This window comes from Meriones unguiculatus, chromosome 7, assembly GCF_030254825.1.
Source record: "Meriones unguiculatus strain TT.TT164.6M chromosome 7, Bangor_MerUng_6.1, whole genome shotgun sequence".
NCBI classification, from domain to species: Eukaryota; Metazoa; Chordata; class Mammalia; order Rodentia; family Muridae; genus Meriones; species Meriones unguiculatus.
Genome location: NC_083355.1, coordinates 70553528 through 70576248, shown reverse-complemented (window position 1 = coordinate 70576248; position 22721 = coordinate 70553528). Strand labels below are relative to the sequence as shown.

The 22721-nt window shown below is 37.7% G+C and overlaps 1 pseudogene; it reads left to right on the top strand.

The window, feature by feature from the left end:
• Positions 1 to 7821: 7821 nt before the first annotated feature.
• On the top strand, positions 7822 to 8299 carry LOC110541539 (large ribosomal subunit protein uL23-like; annotated as a pseudogene).
• Positions 8300 to 22721: the final 14422 nt, after the last annotated feature.

Here is a 22721-nt window from a genome sequence, read left to right as displayed (position 1 = left end):
ACTCTGTCCAAAGGTTTTCTATTAGTCATAGCATCTGCTTTGATACTCTCCTGGATAGAGCCTTTCAGAGTCCTTTGTGTCTTGTTCCCTGTCTTCTCCTACTTGCTATGTCTACACGGTTTGCCCTTCTGACTGAGGATTGAGAACCTTCACTAGGGTCCTCCTTGTTTAGTTTCTTTAGGACTATAGATTTGATATATTTATCCTATAATATACGGCTAATATCCACTTATAAGTAAGCATATATTATGCATGTCTTTTAGCTTCTGAGTTACCTCACTCAGGATGATCTTTTTAATTACATCCATTTGCCTGCAAATATCATGATTTCCTTGTTTTTAATTGCTGAGTAGTAAATGTAGCACAATTTCTGCATTCATTCTTCAGTTGAGGGACACCCAGATTGTTTCCAGATTCTGGCTATTATGAATAAAGTTGCTATAAACATAGTTGAACAAATGTCCTTGTTGTATGGTTGAGCATCTTTTGAGTATGTGCCCAAGAATAGGATAGCTGCACCTTGAGAAAGCACTATTCCTAATTTTCTAAGAAAGTATCAGATCAATCTCCATAGTGATTGTGTAAGTTTATACTCCCACCAGCAATGGAGGAGAGTTCCCCTTTCTTCGCATCTTCTCCAGCACGTGTTTTTCCTTGAGTTTTTTTTTTTTTTTTTTTTTTTTTTTTTTTATCTTAGCCATTCTGATTGGTTTAAAGTGGCATCCCTAAGGAAATAGAAGCTGTCATCAGAAGTCTGCCATCTAAAACAAGCCTAGGGCAAATGGTTTCAGTGCAGATTTCTACCAGACCTTCAAAGAAGAACTAATACCAATATTCTTTAAACTGTTCCACCAAACAGAAACAGGAAACATTACCAACCTCATTCTATGAGCCCACAGACACCTTGATATCTAAACTTCACAAAGACCAAACAAAGAAAGGGAACATCATTTTTTTCTTATTAACAACTCCATTGAAAAATTATGAGACAAATTGTGGGGTTTTATAAAGTTACCATAAATTTTGGAAGAGGAAATATAACATTAATTGTATATACAGTTTAATTATGTATACTGTGAAGAGTTTTTGTATTCTATTTTGTACTCTACAATGTCTCTATTGTTTCTGTCGCTGTCATACTACATGTCTCCCAGAAAAGACAGTTTCATATCTCCTATTTGGCCTGCTACTCTACCTTAAATCACTTGGAGTTTTCTATGAATTCTATTTGAATTTGAATGTTTTATTTTTCTTCCTCAGGATTTATAAGTTAAAGGTTGAATTTTTTTAAAGGGAAAAAAATAAACAAAACTCATTCATAATGGTTATTTCTCCAAGCCAAAAACATGCCCTTTAAAAAATGTCAAAAATACTATTTTCCTTTATTATGAAGGAGTTTTCTATTTGCTATCCAGGATTTATAAGAACAAGATTTCCTCAGTAAGAGAAATCCCTGTCAAATTTGGTTAATTTTCTCTGTGAAACATTTGAGTGCTAACTCTATGCATTTCCATAAAACTAAATTCCTTATTTTTAATGTAAGAAAGCATTATCACTTCTCCACCACTATATATCAGATGCAGATTATTAAGTCCCTGAAGAATTTTAATCCAACACAAACCTGCCTCACACTTGCTCCAGCATCAGAGTGGATAGAGACAATCTCTCTACACTGGTAGGAATCCACACACCTGTCTGTAGGATACACCTGCCGCATAGTCATATCGCTCACTCCCCAGTGACGCTGCAACAGAGACACTAGATTGTGAAAACAATCCCCTTTACAATTGCAGACATTTGCATACTATGATGATTTCCAAAGGGTATTACTATATAAAGGCAACTGTAATATGCATTTATTACAGTTTGGATTTAATCAATAGTACAAGAAAGTTAAAAATGAGGTAAGAGGCAAATGGATAATCAAAGTAATAAAGGATTATTGGTTTATCATTAGTTTATTTTTTACCCAGAATTAAAATAGAATTATATGCATGAAGTTTTTTAAATATAATTTTTATTTATTACAATTTATTCACTTTGTATTCCAGCTGTAATACCACCCTTGTCCTCTCCCAATCCTGCCCTCCCTCCCTCATCTCCTCCTATGCGCCTCCCCCAGTCCACTGCTAGTGGAGGATTTCCTCTCCTTCCATCTGACCCTAATCTATCATCTCATCAGGAGTGGCTGTATTGTCTTCCTCTGTGGCCTGGTAAGGCTGCTCCCCACTCACGGGGAGATGATCAAAGAACCAGCCACTGAGTTCATGTCAGAGACAGCCCCTGTTCCCTTTACTAGTCCCTTTGGAGACTGAGCTGTCACCAGCTACCTCTGTGCAGGGGTTCTAGGTTATCTCCATGAATAGTCCTTGGTTGAAACTTTTAACATTGATAAAGATGGACAAAGCCTTTTTATATAGCTACCTGCTGTTCTGTGTTTAAACTTCTAGTCATTTTATTACATTTTTCACATCTTATTAAATATGTTGACTCTGGTTCTATTTTCAATTGAGAGTGTTGGTCAACTCTTCTAAATTTGGATAATTGGTATTGAATAATTATTCAAATCTAAATAATAGAAAACTGGTTTAATAAGCTTTGCTCCATGTGTCATCATATGTCATAAACAGAAACATCAAATTTTAGTATGAGTATTTATTTTATTTTTTCAATAAGATAAATGAGCTGGAAAAAATAGTTTTAACTGCAGTTAGCAAAAATTTATGTTGATATAATCAGTCTGTGATTATGGATTTCACATTACAATTATAAAATGAGCATTTACCTAAAGAAGAAAAAGTATACCTATATACTATGAAATAGCATATGCATATACTCTAATTATTATTAAGTATTAATTATTATTATTTTTCTTTTATGTTTATTACTCTGAAATTTAAAATATGTTGATCTCAACGTCAGTCTTTATTTTTTTATTATCTGTATGATAATTAGCTTGTGAGCTTATAATCTACTTTTGTGGTGATGGCCCATGTAGGGGCAAATGTGGAAAATCTAATTTAATTAGGAGAGGAAAGTTTTCTAATGTTTGCCCCTACAAAGCTGTGGTCAAATCAATGCAGAATGGGCAGACAAAAGTATAGATAAATGGTAGTCTGACAGTTTGGTCAGACTGTTTAGTCTGACAGTTGGTGGTAGCTCCAACAGCCGTCAATGAGATGGTAGTAACAATGGTGGCTGTAGTTCCAAGATCCCTTTTCTGTCTGAAGAGAGTCATAGCGTGAGGGGCATCAATGGGCACAGGCACCCAGTGAGGCATGCGAGTAACCAGGGCATACCTAAATTTACTAGCATTCCAGCATTGGACAAAAAAGCAAGTATCATTACCACAATTACTTGGCTCTATCTGGCTAATAATGAATAAAAATGGGGGATATATATAGCAGCTGAGAGTGGCCATGCTCAACTAAAAGGAAGCTTGATGGTGTTCAATCAGAGGATTGACCTCTTGCAGGAGCAAATTGATACCCTATGGCAAATCGCTCAACCTGGCTGTCAATGAAAGTATGCTGGACTTTGTGTCACTAGCATACAACATGAGAATTTTTCCTGCGATGCAAATCTGTCTAAACAATTGTCGAGCTATATTTTAGGTAATTGGACTGGAGAATTCGATACTACGATGGAGCAGCTGAGAGTGGCCATTGTCACAGTAAATTCTACCGGAGTGGACGCAGGACTAGCCACAGAATTATCAGCATGGATTGCTGCAGCCATGAATCATCTGAAGGAATGGGCGGGCATGGGAGTGTTAGCAGGCCTTCTGGTGTTGGTCTCCTTGGTTTGCCTGTGGTATATATGCAAGATTAGAGTCTTACAACAGTGTGATGCAGCCATGATCATTCAGGCCTTTACAGCCATTGAAGCAGGACATTTTCCCCAAGCATGGTTGGATACCATAAAAAGCTAAAATGATACGCTCAGGATGCGAGGCTAAGCACTGCACTCAGGGTCAGCCGCTTTGGACCCAGAGAAGAGCGTGTCTGATTGCATGCAGGTTGATGCCCCAGGTCCCGCCTCTGAGAAAAAGGTATCGGACGGGTCTGATGCTCTTTGGGTGGATGACACCTAAATGAACATCGGTACAAAGTCCCAGTTTATTTCTAATATCAGAGATCAGACCTCTACTCTTGCCTGATGCGTCTAAAACAAAAAGGGGGAACTGTAGAGAGCTGCGGAATGCTATGCCTTAAAGATGGAGCTGGTTTCCGCCTTCCACCTTCCCGATGGTGAGTGCTCTCTGTCACGAACAACTCCACATTTGGCTAAGGCCTAGGATCTGGCTTGCTTCCATGTATGTGGACCTATCTGCATTGCCCCCGTGGCACGCCTGGGTTGGCTACCCAGAGGCTATTTAAGCTGTGGGCTGGCTTTCCCCGGGGTCTGAGGATTGTTCAATGTTCCTGAATAAACTGCATTGAAAAAAAAAAAATCCTCCAAGAAAATAAAACTTAGTTAATTAAAAAAAAAAAAAAAAAAAGACTTGTTTCTTGAGAGGAAACCCGTACTTAAAATTGTTAACAAGGACTGGGATCTCAGCATGTCATAGGGCCTTGAAGAGAACCTGTGACTATTGTGCTGCTAAATAGAAATAGTAACTGTTTTATTGAATTAATTGATTTCTAATGACATTGTTCTACACATAGATCAGTGCACCTTTCAATTCTCATTAGAGAATATCATCTTTCAATAGAATGCAATTAATGCAGAGATTCACAATTAGTCCACTAACAGATGTGGAGACTTCAGAGAGATCAGCCCTAAATGGAAAGTCTTTACCACAGCTCTCCCGTCAAGGTTCAGGGATCACTGGGGAAGATAAAAATATATTGCATGAATTTATCACAGAATTAATAAAATGTTTAAAGAACATTATTTGGCTGAAGAAACATATCAAAAGTGAAATCTTTATGACATATAGCTATATACATAGGATATAATATTGCTCAAGCCTCACTGAAGAAGTTTCTTCTTGAGGGAACTGATAATTACCAAAGGGATACAAATCTGGGCAATGTTAAATAAGTGAGAGACAGAATTTCAGGGTGGTTTTGATTTGACTTCCCTGACGACTAAGGGAGCTGAGCATTTCTTTAAGTGTTTTCTCCACTGTTTGATAGTCCTTTACTGAGAATTCTCTGTTTATGACCCACAGGTTGAGAAACACTGCTATAGACTGAATAAATTTAACTATGATAACTTTTAAAAGACTAGTTACAAAATAAATCAAATTTTCTTTCTGTTTGTAAGGAATCATTCTCAATCCAACACCAATTGGTACCTTTCTTTCTTTCTTTCTTTCTTTCTTTCTTTCTTTCTTTCTTTCTTTCTTTCTTATGTTAATATATGCTCAGCCATATGGCTGAATGCTACCAGAATATTTCATCATTTATTATTATTATTATTTACAGTTTATTCAATTTGTATCCAGGTTATAGTCCCCTCTCTCATCTCCTCCAAAGTCCCACCCTCTGTCCCTCTACTTCCCCTATCCCTCTTCTCAGGTCCAGTGATAGGGGAAGTTCACCTCCCCTACTGTCTGACCCTAGCCTATCAGGTCTCATCAGGACTTCCTGGAACCTCTTCCTCTGTGGGCTGGCTAGGTTGCCCCACCAGGGAGAAGTGATCAAGGAGCAGGCAACTGAGTTCATGTCAGAAACTGTCTCTTCTCTTACTAGACAACCCACATGAAGATTGATCTGATTTTTAATGGGCTACATTTGAGTAGAGGGTCAAGGTCCTCTCTATGCAAGGTCTCTGGTTGATGCAACAGTCTCTGCAGTGACCCTGGACCCAGATTTTTGGGGCTCCTGTCTCCTCCTCTTCCTTCTAGATCCCCGTTCTTCCATAAGGCTCCCTGGGCTCTATGCAACATTTGGCTGAGTCTCTGCATATGCTTAGATCCTCTGCCAGGTGGAGTCTTCTAGAGGACATCTGTGATAGACTCCAGTCCTAGTCCCTCTCTTCTACCACTTCTGGTGTCTATCCTGTTTTCCCTTCTGAATGAGAATTAAGTATATTCCCTAGGGTCCTCTTGTTGTTTAGCTTCTTTAGGTCTGTAGATTTTAGCATGTTTATCCTATATTATATGGCCAATATCTACTTACAAGTGAATATATACCACGCATATCTTTCTGCTTCTCTCATATTTTCTCATATACCAACAAGTTCTTCAAGATGAATGCTTCAAATTGCTATTTAGTGACCTTGTGTAGCTGTTATTACTGTAATTACTCACACTGAAAACTGGAATGTAGCAGTTTCTTCAGTTTTGGTTGTGAAAGGCAGCTTGATCCCTATCCTGCAAAGTGAGTTTAGCAAAGAGAAGTTGTTTCTGAAGAGTTTGTGCTTTCTATTCGATTTCACCTGTACTAGCAGAGTGTCCAGAACTCCTGCCTTCTTGGATCTTTATAAATAATTTCTTGAACTTGAAATGCAGAAATATTTTATTTAAAGTAAAACTTGTCTTGTGGCTGCCCACACAGCTGTGTCCAGCATTTTGATAAAAACTCATTTACAAGTCTAAGAGGTATCATCACTTCATCACAGGGACTGGCTGGATCCTTTTTGCACTGTACATGCCCGTAGACATTCTGTGATTCACTTTGCTTTTGAATCTTAAAGACTGTTTTATCCGTTCTCCAAGTCTGCAGAGAACACAGCTGCTTTGGGTAGCCTCTAATTCACCTCTGACTTTAAACCTTTGTGTTTTCCATTACCTTCTAAAGGGGAATGGGATTTTTGAGGCTCTATGCTTGTATCCCCTCCAGCTGGGGGAAGGTTGCCCTTCCTAGTTATTTTATGGATACAGTGGTTACCTGTGACTGCTACAGAGAGCAGTGAACACTGAAGCAACCCTCAGTTTTCCCTGCATTAAACTGGTTAGCTCCAGTATGTTAAGATTTGGAAACTAAAAATTAGTTTTCTCTAGCAGAGTCTCACTGGGCATTCAAACCACACCTTAGGGCAGGTTCCATACCAGCAGTAGATGAGCAACATAATACAATCTCAGTGCTGTTTTTGGAGGTGTTTTGTTTTGTTTTCTTGTGTGTGTGTGAGGGAGAGAGAGCAAGGAAGAGAGAGAAAGGGAGAGAGAATGCTTTATAGAGGCATCTCTTAGATCTTTTGCTCATTTTTCTAGTAATTTCTATGGTGCATCTCTGTGAGAGTGTGTATGTCTCAGCATCTGAATATATTCCTTGTGCTTTTGTTTTGATTCTTTTTTTCTGTTTGTTTTATTCTATTCTTGTTTGTTTCTTTGTGTTTATTTTATTTTATTTTATTATTATTTTTAAATGACTGTTTTTATCCCAATTAAAGAAAGAAAGAAAAGATGTAGATTTTGGTAAGAGGAGAAATTGGAAAGATCTGTGAAGTTTTGAGGAAACAAAAATGTAATGAGAATCTGATATATGAAATAAACCTATTTTCAATTTAGTAAATTAAAAAGTAAGATTTCATGTGCTTTCTCTGGTCCCGTTAATTAAGAAATGTGCGAATTTGGATTTCTCTGAAACAATAAAATTTATACAACTTTGTAGAAAGGACGGAAATGAAAGTAACACCCAGTAGGTAAAATGTCATAGACTTTGATGATGTAAATCAAATAACCTTTGGCTGCATTCTCCATTCCACAAGTATGCCCGACTAAATTCACAAAGTTCTCAAGGAGATCTCCCCAAATTGGCCAAAACCAGAATCCTTTGATAATTATTATTTCCTGTCTTTCCATTTATCACCCAAGCACAGAAGCAGTGATGAGCACTTTTTTAGACTCAATTAAGAAACAGTTACATGAAGATGACACCAAGAACAAAGAAGGAAGCTCCTGCCCCTCCCAAAGCTGAAGCCAAAGCAAAAGCCTTGAAAGCTAAGAAGGCAGTGCTGAAAGGTACTCACAGCCACAAAAAGAAGATTCACACTTCACCCACCTTCCAGCGGCCCCAGACCCTCCGGTTCTGGAGGCAGCCAAATACGTTTGAAAGAGTGCACCCAGGAGAAACAAGCTTGACCACTATGCCATCATCAAATTTCCCCTGACTACAGAATCAGCGATAAAGAAAATAGAGGACAACACACTTGTGTTCATTGTGGATGCCAGGGCTAACAAGCACCAGATCAAACAGGCTGTGAAGAAACTCTGTGACATTTATATGGCCAAAGTTAATACCTGATAAGGCCTGATGAAGAGGAGAAGGCATATGATGATGCTCTGGATGTTGCCAACAAGATTAGGAACATCTATACTGAAGCCAGCTGGTTAATTCTAAATATATAATTTTCCACCATAAAAAGGAAAGCATTAAAGAATTAGTTTATACTCCATTTATTTCTCTTGCTTTCTCATAATTTGTTTTTATATACTGCCTTTTGTTTTAATGTTACAGGCTTTGAACTAATACAATATTGATTAAAACCATCAATGATTCATCTTTGCTTTAAATTGTAAAATTTAAAGTATGCTAAGAACAGAGAAGTATCAATGACAAGGAACCATCAACCCACAACCTCAATAAATTGTAATGATGTAAAAAAATAAAAGAGAGACTCCCACAACAATAAGAGAAACACTTCAATTGAATGTTTACTTAGCTGTAATCTTTAGTGAACTAGAGCATAGGAATTAAAAAAAATAACAAAGTGAAATACAATTTCAATGGGACAAGCATATTAAACATTCACAAACTGCAAAAGAATTGAAAGAACATGAGCCATTGCTTTTTAAATAATTTGAAATGTTCCTTTTAAATTAATAAGCTCTTTTAAAGCATTGTGGCATATGCTATACGTGACATTTTATTACTTCCAAAAACTAATTAATAAATTAAACATAGTTTATTAATACCTTTTTCTTTTTTGAGATTATAATCAGTTTTTTATTTATATGTTATTAAATTTATAGTTTTCAACAACATATACAACAGTAAAAGCTATCACGAACTAACTGTGACATATAATTGTTATCAGTACAGAACTAGTCAAAATATATCTAGAAGCAATAATTGGCCTTATAATTTAATTTTTTTACTTTTTTGTTTTTTATATTAATTACAGTTTATTCACTTTGTATCCCAGCTGTAGCCCTCTCTCTCATTCTCTCCCAATCCCACCCTCCCACTATCATTACCTCCCATGTCATCTCCAAGTCCACTGATAGGGAAGGTCCTCCTCCCCTTCCATCTGACTCTAGCCTATCAGGTCTCATCAGGACTAGAAATTATATGACATTTTTCATGTGCTTAGAAATTTTCTGTACATATTAGTTTAAATACATTTTAGAACATAATAAACCTATTTTGATTAAAAGATAATATGGTTTTATTTAAAAGCATCTCTTTTAGTTTTTTTTTATAATCTGGTCACTTAATCAAAACTAGTATTAGACCACTTTTTAAAAAATTACTTTATATTATTCTTAGCCAATTAAATTTGTACCCTTTAATTACATATCAAACTGTTACTGTAACAGTAAGATATTATTAAATATATCTAATTAAAATTTGTTTACATTTTAATTATTGAACTCCTTGATAAACTACGCTTTTATGTGATAAGGGCCACACAATGACAGATGAATACAGTAATGAATAGACATTTGCCACATATAAATGTTAATTCAAAAGCAACAATATTCACATTTCTTAATAGAATAATGCATCTCAAAATAAAGTTCTAAATTTGTTCAAGTCTCAGGATATACAATAAAATGATATTAAAAATAATCATTAATATATTAATATATAATAATATGGGCTACATAATATTACTATATAAAACATCTACAACCTACACTATATTTCATACATAGAGCAGGGCATACTGACAACCCAAAAACTGCATTATTGAAACTTCAGTCGTTCCAAGCCCAGAGTATAAATTCATAACCAGAATATGTTTTATTGATGTTGTTCATAAAATGTCAAGTAAAAAGTAGTTTCTAGCAGGGGTTTATTCTTGGAAGACCTATACTCCGAGGTTTAATGCAACAGTAAGCTGCATGACGAGGTGTAGGAAGCTTGGGCTACATCAAGACTTCTGTCTCAAAAACTAGATTAAATAAATAGAAATTAGCGAAATTCTCACTTGCTTTTCTCAGTCACACTCTGATTGCTGGGCAGTACTGACCAATTTGGATAAATTCTTATTAATATATTTATAGGATCTTTAAAAATATTAAGAGAAAAAAATCTAGCATTTTTTTAATTTTTTGATTTAACTTTTATTAATTACACTTTATTCATTTTGTATCCCCCCATAAGCCCCTCCGTCCTCCCCTCCCGATCACACCCTCCCTCCCCTTTCTGCATGCATGGGGAGGTCCTCCTCTCCTTCTTTCTGATCTTAGTCTATCAGTTCTCATCAGAAGTGGCTGCATTGTCATCTTCTGTGGCCTGGTAAGACTGCTCCCCCCTCAGGGGGAGGTGATCAAAGAGCAGGACAATCAGATTATGTCAGAGGCAGTCCCTCTTCCCATTATTATGTAACCCACTTGGACAGTGAACTGCCATGGGTTACATCTGTGCAGGGGTTCTAGGTTATCTCCATGAATAGTCCTTGGTTGGAGTATGAGTCTCTGGGAAGTTCCCTGTGTTCAAATTTTCTGGTTCTGTTGCTCTCCTTGTGGAGTTCCTGCCCTCTCCAGCTCTTGCTATTTCCCACTTCTCACCTAAAATTCCATTCACTCTGCCTGACAGTTGGCCATCAGGCTCAGCATCTGCTTTGATAGTCTGCAAGGCAGAGGCTTTCAGAGGCCCTCTGTGGCAGGTTCTTAGGTTTTTTCCTGTTTTCTTCTTCTGGTTTTCAGAGGCCCTCTGTAGCAGGTTCCTAGGTTGTTTCCTGTTTTCTTCTTCTTCTGATGTCCATCCTCTTTGCCTTTCAGGATGGGGATTGAGCATTTTAGAAAGGGTCCTCTCTTTTGCTTAGTTGTTTAGATGTACAGATTTTAGCGGGTTTATCCTATGTTTAATGTTTACATGAGTGAGTATATACCATGTGTGTCTTTTTGCTTCTGGGACAACTCACTCAGGATGATCCTTTCCAGGTCCCACCATTTACCTGCAAATTTCATGATTTTATTGTTTTTCATTGCTGATTAATACTCCATTGTATAGATGTACCACAGTTTCTGCATCCATTCTTCAGTTGAGGGGCATCTGGGCTGTTTCCAGCTTCTGGCTATTACAAATAAAGCTGCTACAAACATGGTTGAGCAAATGTCCTTTTTGTGTACTTGAGCCTCTTTTGGATAGATGCCTAGGAGTGGTATGGCTGGATCTTGAGGAAGCGCTATTCCTAGTTGTCTGAGAAAGCGCCAGATTGCTTTCCAGAGGGGTTGTACAAGTTTACATTCCCACCAGCAGTGGAGAAGGGTTCCCCTTTCTCCACAACCTCTCCAGCATGTGTTGTCACTTGAGTTTTCATCTTGGCCATTCTGATTGGTGTAAGGTGAAATCTCAGGGTTGTTTTGATTTGCATTTCCCTAATGGCTAATGAGGTCGAGCATTTTTTAAATGCTTCTCTGCCTTTCGATATTCCTCTACAGAGAGTTCTCTGTTTAGCTCTGTTCCCATTTTTTAAGTGGATTACTTGGTTTGCTGCTTTTCAGCTTCTTTAGTTCTTTATATATACTGGATATGAGTACTCTGTCAGATTAAGGGTTGGTGAAGATTCTTTCCCAATCTGTAGGCAGTTGCTTTGTTTTGATGAGGGTGTCCTTTGCTTTACAGAAGCTTTTCAGTTTCATGAGGTCCCATTTATTGATTGTTGCTCTTAGAGCCTGTGCTGTTGGTGTTCTGTTCAGGAAGTTTTCTCCTGTACCAATGAGTTCTAGGGTATTCCCCACTTTTTTTTTTTTTCTAACCGATTTAATGTGTCTGGTTTTATGTTGAGGTCTTTGATCCACTTGGACTTCAGTTTTATGCAGGGTGATAATTGTGGATCTATTTTCATTTTTCTACATGTAGACATCCAGTATTTTTGTTTATTAAATTTTTACTGTGAATATAGTCTTTTCTCATAAAAGAGATTTTGACCATAGTTTTCCCTCCATCCATGCCTTCAAGTTCCCCATCATCTTTTCTTTCCTCAGACCAACTTCCCCTCAATTTCCATTTTAGAAAAGAGCGGGTTCCCAAGAGATATCAGCCAAACAGGACAGAAAGGTTGAACTTATTCAGTATCTAAACTGTATAATACATGATAAATGATAGAAAAGTAAATAGAGAAAGGTTTATATCTAGGAATTCTGTTAAGGATAGTTTGATGGTTTTAGAACTATGTCACATCTGTAATGTTTTATTGCCTTTACTTGCATATTTTTTTGTTTTTAATCTTATTTTTTATATTAATTACGTGTATTCGCTTTGTATCCCAACTTTAGCATCATCTGTCATTCCCTCCCAATCTCACCCTCCCTTTCTCATCTCCCTCCATGACCCTCTCCAAATCCACTAATGGAGGAGGTCCTCCTCCCCTTCCATCTGACCCTAGTCTATCAAGTCTCATCAGCTGCACTGTTGTCTTCTATGGCTTCGTAAGTCTTCTCCTCCCTAAGGGGGAGGTGATCAAAGAAATAGCCACTTAGTTCATGTCAGAGACAGTCCTTCTTCTGACTACTAGGGAACCTATTTGGAGACTGAGTTGCCATGGGCTACATCTATGCAGGGGTTTTAGGTTTTCTCCATGTATTTTCTTTGGTTGAAATATCAGTCTCAGAATAGACCCTTGGGCCCAGATTTCTTGGTTTTGTTGCTCTCTTTGTGGAGCTCCTGTCTCCTCCAGGTCTTTCTATCACCCCCTTATTTCATAAGATTCCCTGCATTCTGCCCAAAGTTTGGCTGTGAGCCTCAGCATCTGCTTTGATACAGTGCTAGGTAGAGTGTATATTGAAGTAGCTATACATAATAACAATTTATTACAATATATACATATACAATATGTATACATACATACATATATATATCCTATTTCTATTTCTAAAATGCTTGTTTTCAGAAATTTAGTAGTATTTATTTTGGTGTTGTAGTATTCTATTTGACTTCCTTTTTATGCATATGTCTTCTAAACATTTTAAAACAAAAATGGGTTTGGTCTTATATTAAACCATGTGGAGTGCTAAAAAAATGAAAAGAAAAAATAAAAGAAAAAGACAATTCAAAATCCTTCATATTGAGGCTGGACAAGGAAAACTTGTGGGAAGAGTCCCAAGAGCAGGCAACAGAGTCAGAGATTCACCTGCTCCCAGGGTTAAGAGTCCCAAAACCACTCAGCTAAAGCCTATTAACAAATTCTGCACATCTAATGGACAAAATAAGACCAAATAGCAAAAGCAACAGACCAGGAAACACTACGTATTTACGTATAATTAGTAAATTAATAAAAATAACAACAGAAATTTAAAAAAAGTATTCCACTTAAATGGCAGTTTGAAAAGCTGAAATTAAATTTACTCCTTATTTTTATTTTTATATTTTTATTTACATTTTTTAATTTATTGACTACATATCTGGATCATACCCTCCCTTGTCCCATCCCAGTCCCACCATCCCATCCTCTTCCCACTTAACTCCCTATCATAGTCCTCAGAAAGGGGGAACCCTCCTGCCTTACCAAAAGACCCCAGCCTCTGAAGTCCCATTAGGATTCATTGTATGCTCTTCTTCTGATTTTGGCAAGATCACCCCACCACATGAAAGTGACCCAGGAGTTGACAACAGAGTCTATGTCAGAGACAGGCCCTATTCCCCTTAGTAGGGAACCTGCATGGAGACTGAGCTGCCCAGCAGCTACAGCTGAGCAGGGGCCTCAGTCCTATCCATGAATGGTCCTTGTTTGATACATCAGTCCCTGTGCCCCGATTTCTTCTTGATGTTGCCATATCCCCCTCCTTCATTCCTTCCCATTCTCACCCTCCCTCCCTCATCTCTTCCCTGCCCCTTTCCAAGTCCATTGATAGGGAAGGTCCTCCTCCCCTTCCATCTGACCCTAGCTTATCAGGTATCTTCAGGACTGGCTGCAATGTCCTCCTCTGTGGCCTAGCAAGGCTGCTCCTCCATTGGGGGGGGGGGGGTCAAAGAGACAGCCATTGAGTCCATGTTAGAAATAGTCCTGACAGCTGGGATATAAAGCAAATAACGTGATTAATGTAAAAAATAAAATTATAAACAAAATTTTAGACTGAAGAAAAAATTTTTGAAGTTGTAAAATCTAATATCAGAGTAATTTAAACTGGAAACAGCTCTAACTCAAGATGGAGATATACTACTCCTGGACATATATACAAAAGTTGCTCTACCATACAACAAGGACACTTGCTCAACTATGTTCATAGCAGCTTTATTGTAATAGTTAAAAACAAGGAAATCATGAAATTTGCAGGCAAATGGTGGGATCTAGAAAAGATCATCCTGAGTGAGGTATCCCAGGAGCAGAAAGACTGATGTGGTATTTACTCATTTATAAGTGGATACTAGACCTATAAGATAAGATAAATGTACTAAAACCTGTACACCTAAAGAAGCTAAACAAGAAAGAGGACCTGGGGTAAGATGATCAATCCTCACTTAGAAAGACAAATGAGATGGACATTGGAAGTAGGAGAAAACAAGAAACAGGACAGGAGCCTACCACAGAGGACCTCTGAAAGACTCTACCTAACAGTGTATCAAAACAGATGCTGTGACTCATAACCAAACCTTGGACAGAGTTCAGGGAATCATATGAAAGAAGGGGGAGTTAGTATGACCTGGAGAGGACAGGAGTTCCACAAGGCCCAAAAATATTTGGGCACAGGGGTCTTTTATGAGACTTTTTCTCCAACCAAGGACCATATATGGATATAAGCTAGAATCCCTGCTTGGATGTAGCCCATGGTAGCTCAGTATCCAACTTCAAAATTGTTAAAAATATTAAGCAAAACTAGCTCTATTTTTTTTATATATTTCAAGAAATTGAACACAAGGGCAAAGCAAAGAAAAAAAAACATTTAGTATAAATTTGAATCAGAAATCCCTCAAAATTTTCCTATATTAAGAATGAACCAGGTTTACTCATATGAGTGATGCAGCCCTATATTCCTAGGTGCTTGAGATGCTAAGAAAGGATGATGGAAAAGAAGAAAGAAAGAAAGAAAGAAAGAAAGAAAGAAAGAAAGAAAGAAAGAAAGAAAGGAAAGAAAGAAAGAAAGAAAGAAAGAAAGAAAGAAAGAAAGAAAGAAAGGCAACTTACTTCTCAGGTGATTCTAGATTCTGTAAAGGTAACAATTATTACTATCACACAGACATACATACAGTATACATACATTATGTGCACACAGGCATACACGCAGTATACATACATCTGTTTACACATGTGTACAAAAGTTCTGATTAATTTTTGAGGTGTGTTTTTGAGAAGGTTTTCATGATAACTAGCTTGTATTACTATGAAGACAGAAGTCACAATTACGTGCCAGCTACAAGCAGGGTACCTGGTAAAGCAAGTGTTATATTTTAACTAAAGAAAGAAAATTGACAGTTGGAGGGAGGGAATGCACCTACTTGCAAGTATGTAACTCGTTTTAACTTGACATTTCTAACATCTAGATACTCAGGAAAAAGAAGTTTTAATGTAAAAATGAAAAGAATTACTTTCCTATGCCATTTCAGCCTATTGACACAATATAAACATTTCTGGAAATTCTCATCACAGACACATCAACAGGCCACAGATAAATTTTAACATTTATCTGGGAATTATTTCTTTAGTAAAGTTGATTCATGCATATTTGTTTCACAGGTCTTATGCTTGCACCCATTTCCTGCAAAACATGACTTCCATGGATATCATATTATTATACATTTTGTGAACAAAGGTATTGACCAATCAGTGGATAATATTGAATCTTTAAGTTTAGAATATGTGTTGAGAGGATAATGACTATGAAGGTATGAAACACTGAAGGCAAAATTTTATTAGTATGGAGTGAAAAGGAATATGTGACATTAAAAGTATCTTTTAATTTCTTCTTTTCTGGGGAAACTGTTTTTGTTTCATATTCAATTCTCCAGATGTAGGTATATGATTATGCAGACATTTGTCTACAGCAAAAGGGAAATTTCATATGTAAGTTTCAATTATCACTTGGGCAATAGTGAACAATTATCAATCTTCAATGTTTCTTTTTCTCATGATTCAATTCATTCCATATTCTTATTTACAAGTTATTGATTCAAGAATGGACAGCCTTGCTGCCCAATGGACTGCTGAATAGATGTATTAATTATCCTTGTCTTCTTCTGCAATCCTTGCATAAGACATCTGTGTTTCAAGCTCCAACGACTGTCTTCTCCATTATAAGCCCAACAAAGTAGACTTACTCTTTGAGCCAGAGACCACAGTTCTCTAGCTCTTCTGCATACTGAGCAAGTGTGTGTTCCTTTTTTTTTCTACATTTTTGTGTTTTGTAGAAGTTATTGGCAGCAGGTAAGCAAGTAATTTTATGTTCTTATATATTCCCAAGGTTTGAAACTCTGAGCAGGAGGAGGATGTTACAGAAAAATCTCAAAAACATAGACAGACAAATTTTTATTCTTTTATGTAGACTTGTATGTCTCTGCAGCATACGTAGCATGTCTCCACCCTCTTGATTGTGAATAAAAAATCCTAAAAAGAAGCTGTGTCTGGCTGTGAACAAAAAACTGGAGGACTTCTGTGAGTGCATATTCTGATTATAATTTCAGAATTACAGAGAGAATGAAATGTTGAAGCTTCCCAAGCTAATCCTTTATTTGGGGCTAGTTTTAGCCTTGTGGAATGGCCATTCCTTGCCATACTCTGTATCTGAAGTAACACCTCATGATAATAAATATACATCCTTGAGACCAGTGGTTCTTAACTTTCCTAATGTTGTGACCCTTTAATAGAATTCCTTAAATTGTGGTGACCCTCAACCATAATATCATTTTTATTGCTACTCTATAACTATAATTTTGTTACTCTTGTGAATCAATATGTAAATATCTGCGTTTTCTGATGGTCTGGACCACCAAAGGGAACACACCCACAGGATGAGAACTCCTGCCCTAGATACTATTAACTTAGCAGAACACTAGCTTCCACCAATCTATGAGCCAAGAATGTCATCAGATAGCATATTGGGCCTATAGATTTTGGGATAATCTAAATCTGTGTTCCCAGGCCATGGTCACTGAAAATAACTTCATTTTTTTTATTCCCTTTAAGATGGGAGTAACAGTTCTTATGTTGACATAATGATGCATCAGTTTTTGCTGATATGTGCTATTCATTAGATCTCATGTCTCCATCAAGTTATTAGGTGACAACTTGTAGATTTCTTATGTTTGTTGGTTGGTTGGTATTTTTATTATTTTTAAAACTTTGTTGTTTATTAAAATTTATTCACTTTGTATCCCAGTTGTGGCCCCCCTTCCCTCATCTCCTCCCAATCCCACTGTCCCTTCCTCTTCTTCCCTTATGCCTCTCTCCTAGACCACTGATATAGGAAGTCTTCCTCCCCTTCCCTCTAACCCTAACCTATTAGGTTTCATCAGGACTGTCTGCATCATCTTTCTCTGTGGCCTGGCAAGTTGCACACTTCCCAGGGGGAAGTGATCAGAAAGTATGTCACTGAGTTCATTCCAGAGGCAGCCCCTGCTCTCCTTCTTAGAGAACTCACCTGGAGACTGGGTATATGGGCTACATCTGAGCAGAGCTTTTTTGTTTGTTGTTTATATGTTTAAAACAGGGTTTTTCTATGTACTGTTGGATTTGCTGGACTAGCATTGTAGACCAGCCTGACCTCAAACTCATGGAGATAGCCTTCTACTGCCTCCCTGAGTGCTGGGATTAAAGACATGTGTCACCATGCCCAGCTAACTTGTAGATTTTGTTTGGTTGTTTGTTTGTTTTAATTTTATTTTTCTTTTTAGTTACATTTTGTTAACTCTGTGTCCCAGCTGTATCCTGCTCCCTCATTCCCTCCCCAACCCCACACTCCCTCCCTGGTCTCCTCCCTGCCCCTTTCCAAGTCCACTGATAGGGGAGGACCTCCTCCACTTTCATTTGACCCTGTTTTATCAGGTATCTTCGGGACCGGGGGCAAAGCCCTCCTCTGTGGCCTAACAGGACTGCTCCTCCCCTGGGGTGGGGGGGAGGTCAAAGAGCCCTTGAGATCCTGTTAGAAATAGTCCTTGTTCCCCTTTGGAAAACTACTTGGTTACTGAGCTACCACGGGCCACATCCTAGCAGTTCTAGGTTATATCCATAGATGGTCCTTGGTTGAGTGTCAGTCTCAGAAAAGACCCTGTGCCCGGATATATTTGGTCCTTGTAGAGCTCCTATCCTTTTCATATCATACTAACTTGAGTTTTTCATCTTGGCCATTCTGATGGGTGTAAGGTGATATCTCAGGGTCGTTTTGATTTGCATTTCCCTGATGGCTAATAAGGTTGAGCATTTCTTTAAGTGTTTCTCTGCCATTCGATATTCCTCTATAGAGAATTCTCTGTTTAGCTCTGTTCCCCATTTTCTAACTGGATTACTTGGTTTGCTGCTTTTCAGCTTCTTTAGTTCCCTGCACTCTGCTGAGGGTTTGGTTATGAGTCTTAGTGTCTGCTTTGAAACACTGCTAGGTAGAGTCTTTCAGATGCCTTTTGCGGTAGACTCCTGTCATACGTTCAAAGCACATCCCATTTGTCTTTCTAAATGAGGATTGATCATCTTTGCCCGTGTCTGCTTTCTTGATTATCTTCTTTAGGTGTGAAGTATCCCCGAAGGAGAAAGAGAAACATGGTATATACTAGCTTATATAGACCTACAAGATATGATAAACATAACTTGTAGATTTTTAAGACAAGAAAAAAAGATAATTTTAGTGTTTATGAATCATATTCTGATAGTGTGCTGTGACAATCCTTTAACTCTCACTACAATTCTTTTATCAAACAAGAAATACAGATTCTCGAAGACTTTCTAAATGCGTTTAAACTTCTCAACGGTTTCCACATTCATGAATTAAACAAACATTTTAAGGTTTTTTCATAATTTTCCTGGGAAACATTGATACATGTGCAATTCAATTATACCCTGAAGTCAAAACACATGAAGATCAATAGAGAGGGAAAAGTATAACCTGAAAAAGTAACATGCACTCTACATGGTGAAGAATAAAACCACCTCCTAGGGCAGGCATGACTGGAAAAAAAGAAAATAATAGCAAGTGGGTAATTTCTTATAGAAAGGAAAAAAATTGTTAACACATAGAAAATAGAACACTAAAAATTCATAACTGTTTTTGGTGGATACATCTAAAACACTGTCACACAATTTCACAAAAACCGTTTAATAAAACACAGATTTTAGTAGAAAGACAAAAAATGCCTAAATTACTGTTGTTGTATATTAATTAGTGACTACCTAATTTCAAATATTATCTAATTTTATAGTTTCAGTGCATTATCTTTTTGAACTGCTGGTAAGAAATTAAAAGAAAATAATGATTATGCAAAATCTAGTTCAAACTGGATTTAATTTGTGATAGAAAATAAGAAAGTAGGTAATTTGTTAAGTGGGTAAGACTTAAGTTACAAAGGACAACCCTAAATTATTTTTGGGTTTTAGGAATAGTTTGAAACATAACATTGAGGCTGAGGAAATCAATTTCAATATCAAGTTCTGAGAGTATATTACAAAAGTTGGTTAAAAATGATCAATATAGGGGGACAAGATGGAGGTACCAGGAGAACACTGCATCTGAGGAACAGGACAACATTTTCCATACAGCGACCAAGAGACTGAACTCTGGGCCCTAAAACAACAGCAATCGTGTTTCCCAGGTGAGAGGAAACCCCCATGGCAGGGGAATGAGTCGGATCCACTCTCAAGTCCCCCAGCCAGAACCCTGAAGAGATCTTGGGTCACACAGGCACTAGGTCGCCAGACCAGAGCCACACTCCTGCGTGTCCTGATCACCTTCCCAGGCTGATTGGTGGGCACAAAAAACACCAGAGACTGGGAGTCCCAGTCTCGAGAAAACCCCATAGGGAAGGAAGAAAACAGTACTGACTCGGGCCACCAAGTCTTTCCCTGGAAAAAAAGTCTCAAAGACCTGTGGTTATGAGCTGCCATCACTGAACTGGGCTCCAGTTGCTAGCACAGACATTCACTGTGTGCCAAGCTCTCCTGCAGAAACAGAGCTGTGCGCCCAAGGGCAACAGAGACTGTGAGTCACTGTCAGGAGAAATCCTCACAGAGAATGAAGCAAAGGGGACAGACTTAGGTCACCAAATATATATCCCTGGAAAAAGTCGCACAGCTCAGGAGTTCAATCGCACCCTCCCAGAAACTCCCCCAGACCAAGACTCATTGCAAAAGCAAGAGGTTTATTAACCATTGTACAACGGGGTCACCCCTGCCGGTCAGCAAAGAGTGGCACTGGGAGACAAAGGCCTTTAGGTTTTTAAAAGAAAAATTACAGGAAATTTGAAGTTGCAGTTTTGGCAATTTAGGATTGGATGAGGAAGTTATAAAGTAAGATAATTGGTTAGTCTTATGTGCTCAAGCTTGGCCAGTCCTGCCAAGTGTGGATGCAGCTGCAATTTAAGGTGGAGGTGGTTAGCTCATCCTTGAAGATTAGGGCTACAGACTTTTGGCTGGAGGTCAAAAGCTACTCAGAAGAAGTCTAGGTTCGTTGCTAAGAAACGCTATCTCAAGGACAAGGGTCTGGTCCTTCTTTTGCTGAGTGAAGGTCATTGCTTGCTTGCCCTTTTTTTATATCTGTCCTCACAGATAGGGTCACATTCCTCCACTCTCTGGAAAGGTACTAAGAGGCTTTAGCTTAACCTGGACCTAAAACTCAAAACTATAGGCTTTATAAGACATATAGGTTACAAAGTTAGTCTAACCCTTTCAATAACAGAGGAAACTAATAAAATGCATAAAGAAATAGAGGAAGATAAAAACAAACAGATTATGGCCATCCATAAAAAAAATACGGGAAGTTGCAGCCAAACAGTTTGTGGCCTTTAGAGAGGAAATCCTTAAATCACTGAAAGAAATAAAAGAAACAGGATTGTTCAAACAAACATCTGAAGGAATTGAAGGAAAAACAGGAAAACACAGACAGACAGGTAAAGGAAATCAACCAAACGACTCAAGAACTGAAGATAGAATTGGAAAAATTAAAGAAAACACAAATGGAGGAAATTGTGGAAAGAACTTAGGGAAGAAAACAGGAACTACAAAGGATAGCATAACCAATAGATTACAAAAGATGGAAGAAAGAATCTCAGGTGTGGAAGATACAATGGAAGAAATAGATGTATCTGTCAAAGAAAATGTTAAATCTAAAAAATTCCTGACACAGACCGTCCAAGAAATCCAAGACAATATAAAAAGACAAAACCTAAGAATAATAGGAATAGAGGAAAAAGAAGATTCCCTGCTCCAAGGCACAGAAAATGTTTTCAACAAAATCATTGAAGAAAATTTCCCCAACTTAAAGGAGAGGCCAATAAGAATACAAGAGATGCACAGAACACCCAATAAATTAGACCAGAAAAGAAAACCCTCCCACCACATAATAATCAAAACAGTAAGTATACAGAACAAAGAAAAAAATACAAAAAGCTGCAAGGGAAAAAGGCCAAGTAACATATAATGGCAAACCCATTAGAATCACACCTGACTTTTCAACAGAGACTATGAAAGCCAGAAGGGCCTGAATGGATATCATGCAGACCCTAAGAGAACACAGATGTCAGCCCAGGCTACTATATGCAGCAAAACTCTCAGTCCTCATAGACGGAGAAAGCAAGAAATTCAACTACAAAAACAAATTTCAACAATACCTACACACAAATCTAGCGTTACAGAAGACATTAGAAGGGAAAATACAATCCAAGAAATCTAGCTACTTTCAAAAAAACACAGGAAATAATTAACCTCAGTACAGTAAAACAAAAAACAACAACCACACAACCTTATGACCACAGCCAACATCAAAATCAAGGGATCTCAGTTTAAGCTACTGGTCATTAATCTCTCTCAATATCAATGGACTCAATTCTCCAGTAAAAAGACACAGATTAACAGAATGGATGCGCATACAAAACCCAGCAATCTGTTGCACACAAGAAACACACCTAAGTCACAAAGATAGGCATTACCTGAGGGTAAAAGGCTGGAAGATGGCTTTCCAAGCAAATGGACCCAAGAATCAAGCAGGAATAGCCATTCTAATATCTGATAAAAAAGACTTTCAACCAAAATTAATCAAAAGAGATGGGGAAGGACACTTCATACTCATCAATGGGAAAATTCCACCAAGATGACATCACAGTAGTGAACACCTATGCCCCTAATACAAGGGTACAGACATTTGTGAAAGAAACATTGATAAAACTTAAACCACACTTAGATCTCCACACATTAATAGTGGGAGACTTCAACACCCCACTCTCAACAAAGGACAGGTCAACAAAACCAAAATTAAACAAGAAGCAATGTCTCTAACAGAGGTCATGAATTAAATGGACCTAACAAACATTTACAGAACCTTACACCCAAACACAAAAGAATTTACCTTCTTCTCAGCACCTCATGGAACCTTCCCCAAAATAGACCATATTTTTGGTCACAAAGCGAGCCTCAACAGATACAAGAAGATTGAAATAATCCCTTGTATCCTGTCTGAGCACCATAGA